We start from the raw sequence: 4851 nt of genomic DNA on the forward strand, positions 1-4851 counted from the left end.
AAATATATGAATAATAGCTACATTTAAACATAGTGTCTGTAATCCTGGTGTCTTACAGTTAAGTTATGGAATTTCCCACTGCATCTACAGTGATTTCCTATTAAAGTACAGGTTTTACTACGTTCAATGTTCAAACATGAACCGTCAATGAAACACAAAGGTCTGTAAATGTACAGCATTAAACAGCCATTTCAGTGAATTGTGAACAAATATTTATTGTTAAAAATGTTCACTTGACAGTGGAAAAACAAACCTGTCAGAACATGAAGTGTCGCTGCATTCGAGGCAACCTGGCAAAGTAAGGAATTCAGCAATTATGTTACACACCTGTCTGATAAAGTGTTTTACTGCCAAAATAGTGGTTTTTATGTGGGAAAAAGGAAATAATGTAGAAATACTTGAAGGAATAGTTCAATATTTTGAACTCTGGGCCCAAATGTCATGTTGTCAGTGACTTTCGCTCGGTCCCTGCTCCGCCTGTCCAGCAACACCAGGAAGGCCTAAAACTACTACTGGGCAGATGGGACAGCCTTTGAAAAATAAGACAAATGTTTGTTCAAACACGACACTCAGGGCTACCACACCAGTGTCAGAATGTTCTCTTGGAAAAGCCAAGCCTTCTGTCAATAGTTGTGTGCTTCTGGAGAGGAACAGAGACACCAACACTACCTTCTGAGCAGGTGTTTGGTCCACAGGAACCTGAAGACTTCAGAAATAACTGACAACAAAAAGGTTGTTTTTTGTTGGCAGTTATTTTTAAAAGTCTTTTCCGAGATAACCTCCAGGCATCAGTATGAATACATTGAGCGTTGCATCTACAACAACATTTATCAGAGGTTTAAGAGACGGTCATGTGGCCATGCATACGCCCTCCTCCTCCCGTGGTACTAGACGGGCGGAGCACGGAGCCAGCAAAGTTCTCGTCTCTACTGACAGCGATCGTGACAAAGACCATGTCATTGTCCAGATACCAAAGTGTTCCTTTCATGAGAGGCTACATTCAAAGATACATTTCTTCATAGCAACACAATCAGACATTTCAAAAAGGAATGAACCCGTTTTTACACATTTGTTGTTTCAATAAAGGGTTGAAGATGTACAAATGTTGAGTTACTGCAAAAATACCCAAAGTACTTCATACTGATACAAATCTCCATTCACACTACTCAGCTTTCATTTCTGAAATGTTTCAAACACATCACAAGTTGCTTTGAAAGCAAATCTTTTCCCATTCCCAGTGTTGAGCTGCCATTTAAGGGTTACATGAGCGATCAGTGGCATTAAAGTACAAGTGTAGGATTTTGACATCCTCACAAGTGTAGAGAACTAACCAGTCCAGAGGAGAGTGGAGTGTTTGGAACAATCCCTTCCTGTATCACTGTAGAGCTGCTGGTGAGCTGAGCATCGTCACATCCCTGCTCAGCAACAAGGATGTGATGATCCTGGACATGAGGATCACATTAAACACTGATACTGTCAAAGCAGTGGCATGGCGTCAGAGACTTGTCCAACTTTGACGATGGCAAGTTCACATGAAAACACTCCACTCTCTCCACACCTGGATTACCATGGTCCTCTGCTGTCGAGCTCCTCCAGCACAGTCCTTCCACAGGACCTGAACGCACCAAAGAAACTAATGTGTCATGATAGCAGGCGCCGCTAAAACCTGTGGGAGACGTTCAGTTCTCTTTTCTGAGCAAGACCGGTACAGCGATCGCGACGGCGCTGTGGGACAGGCTCGAGGCTCAGGTTGCAGCCTGAGGTTGTGTCCTGAAGAAAGAAAAACTTCAATGGTAATGAACTTTATGTCAGTCAGTGCTGGTTTCCCAGCAAATGGAGGTGAATTCAGGTTTGATATCAAAGCCTTACTCTCCGTTTCCAAGGTCAAAAGCAAAGGAACCACACTCTTGTTGTACAGTGCTTCATCTCCACTTTGAGCTTGGTTGACCAGCAGCTATGAAGCTGTGGGCCCTGGGACTAAAAAAATGTAAATCACACAAACTGGACCTCCACCACAGCAACCACACATCATTGGCATTAACTTGCTTAACGAGAGCAAACTGGAAGTGAAGACACCTGCTCAACTGTGTTCCAGACATTGAAGGTTTGTCCTGTTAAACTTTTCAGTAACATGGAGGTTGCTGGACCAGCAGAGACCTTCAGAGGGGCCGGGGCTCAAAGTTAAAAAGGGGTCCCTGGAACAACATAACACAACAACAAAATGTACAGAATAACCTGTCAAATTATAGCAACCAGTGTTCAAACAGAATGTAACATGGAACCTTAAGACAAACCACATCAGACTGTATCATTCTATATGATTCGCTGTAGTGTGTGTGTGTGTGTACTTTACTCACTGTGGTTGTGGAAGGTGCAGTGTCCAGGAGTGTGTCTTCTCGCCAGGTAAGAGGTTCTCCAGCAGGTACCGTTCATGCTAATACAGAGAGAACCAGGTCATTACTTCCACCAGAGATTCATCAGGATTTGTTTTATTGTGAAGTATAATTTCACATTCATAACTCACTTCAGGTCCAGGTCTCCTCCAACAACTGGCCAGATTACAGCAGTGCCATGTTTCTGTCTGCCTTGTGGACCACAATGTCACAATCCCTGTCTTGTGTTTCCTGTTTTATTTTGTGGTCATGTCCGGTCTTCCTGTCCTCCCTCCTGTGATTACCTTATGTGTCTCACCTTGGTGACTGCACCACCTGTGTCTCGTTTCCCCTTGTGTATTTAACCTCTGTGTTTTCCCCTGTTCGGTTGTTGGGCCATTGTTTTGGATTTTGCACCAATGTGCCATCGTGGAGTGTTTTGGTCACTGTTTGTCTCCAGTCTCCAGTCTGCAGTCTCAAGTCACCATCCTCCAGTCTCAAGCCTCAAGCCTGTTTCCCAATAAACCTCTTCTGTGCACTGTCCTCCACTCTGTCCACTATTGGGTCTACTTCCCTCCACTCCTACACGTAACACACAAACCACTGAAGGTTGACAGCAAAGCCAGCAATGTAGCACTGGCCTCCAAACTCAGAGAGATGGAGGGAGGGAATAAAGAGTGGTGACTGTTCTCTCTCCAGATCACGCTCAGCACATTCTTGGCTCTCCTCCACCTCCACATCATCGTCTTCAAGTGAAAACGTTGAACGTCAAGCAATCAAAGATCCTGATAAGGCTTCTCTTTCCAAAACTGACCCATGCAGCTTTCCTGAGTTTCACAGACATAACAACATTGATCAAGATGGTGCTGCAGATGGCAGCCTTGGCACAACGCTCTCTAGGAATTTACTTGTTTTTGTCTATTTTCTTTGTGTTTGGATGCTCTAATCCAATTACTTTCAGTAGAGACAACCTGCTAACCATCAGGGAGGCCTCTCTGGACATTTTTCCATCATTCCACACAAACCCAGAGAGATTTTTTAGAACTTTTGGTTGGAGGAGCAGCAGCACTGTACGGGACGTGGAGAAGACGCAGAAGAGGGAAGCGGGCCGGCGCGCTTGTTAAGCTCCGTCAGCGCGGGCACCGCACACCTCTCCCATCCATTCACCTGGCGAACCTGCGCTTTCTGCCCAACAAGATGGACGAGCTGCTCCTCCTCAACGGATCCAACAAGGACTTAACACGTTCTGCTGCCCTTTGCTTCACTGAAACCTGGATCAGTGAAGCCGTACCTGACGGCGGATTACATCTGCCGGGCTTCTCCCTTTATTGCGCAGACCGCGCTAAGGAGCTCTTGGGGAAAACAACGGGTGGTGGAATATGCTTTTACATAAATGAAGGTTGGTGCACATGCGTCATAGTCCTGTCTGAACATTGCAGCCCCAATCTGGAAGCTCTGATCATTAACTGTAAGCCGTTTTATTCGCCGCGGGAGTTTTCCTCCTCCATCATGGTCGGAGTTTACACCCCCCCCCCCCCAAGCCAACGTGAGTGAAGCGCTGCAAACTCTCGCTGAACAATTAAACGGCTTTGAAACAAAACACCCGGACTCGCTTTTTATTGTTATGGGGGACTTTAACAGAGCGAAACTTAACCGGGAACTTCCAAAGTACAAACAGCACATCAGCTGTCCCACCAGAGGCAGCAACACCCTGGACCACTGCTACACCGTCATTAAAGGAGCATACCACTCTGTTCCCTGGGCAGCTTTGGGACACTCTGATCACTGCCTGGTACATCTCATCCCCACTTACGGGCAGAAACTAAAATCTGCAAAGCCTGTGGTGAAAACTGTGAGGAAATGGACCATTGAGGCAAAGCAGGAGCTAAAGGCCTGCTTTGACTGCACAGATTGGAGTGTTTTTGAAGCTGCCAATGACAACCTGGTCGACCTGACAGAGACTGTGACAGCCTACATCAGTTTCTAATGAACCAAAACATTTTGGACTTTTAATAACTGCAAGCCATGGTTCACCGCCAGACTGTGTCAGCTCCGACTGGTCAAGGAGGAGGCCTATAGGAGTGGGGACAGGGTCCTGTACAGGCAGGCCAGAAACACACTGAACAAGGAGATCAGAGTGGCTAAGAGGAGCTACTCCGAGAAGCTGAAAAACCATTTTTTAAGCAAACGACCCTGCTTCAGTGTGGAGGGGCCTGCGAGACATCAGGAACTACAGGAGACCCTCCCCCTGCGTCGAGGCAAACAAAGACCTGGCAGACAACCTCAACACCTTTTACTGCAGATTTGAGAGGAACAACTTCGCACCTCTCACCCATTCCAGCCCACCTCTCATCCAGACCATCAGTACTGCAGTGACCCCCGCCACACCTCCAGCTGCACCCCAACCTGCCTCCCTCTTTGTCACACTCAGAGTGTGTGAAGATGAGCTGAGGCGGCTGTTCCAGAAACTGAAAATCAA

At 46.4% G+C, this 4851-nt stretch overlaps 1 long non-coding RNA gene and 1 pseudogene across 1 annotated transcript; one reads left to right on the top strand and one right to left on the bottom strand.

The window, feature by feature from the left end:
* Window positions 1–284: 284 nt before the first annotated feature.
* LOC147242010 (uncharacterized) lies at window positions 285–2613 on the bottom strand. The gene is made up of 5 exons (XR_015110921.1): window positions 2525–2613; window positions 2358–2434; window positions 2077–2195; window positions 1870–1977; window positions 285–1770 (listed from the first exon to the last, which is right to left on the bottom strand). It is a non-coding gene; the product is annotated as an uncharacterized LOC147242010 (long non-coding RNA).
* Window positions 2614–3244: 631 nt separating this feature from the next.
* Window positions 3245–3926, top strand: LOC147242011 (uncharacterized; annotated as a pseudogene).
* Window positions 3927–4851: the final 925 nt, after the last annotated feature.

The sequence above is a fragment of the Aulostomus chinensis genome, chromosome 21, assembly GCF_037954235.1.
Source record: "Aulostomus chinensis isolate RoL2024-O1b breed Wild chromosome 21, RoL_Achi_v1.0, whole genome shotgun sequence".
Taxonomy (NCBI): domain Eukaryota; kingdom Metazoa; phylum Chordata; class Actinopteri; order Syngnathiformes; family Aulostomidae; genus Aulostomus; species Aulostomus chinensis.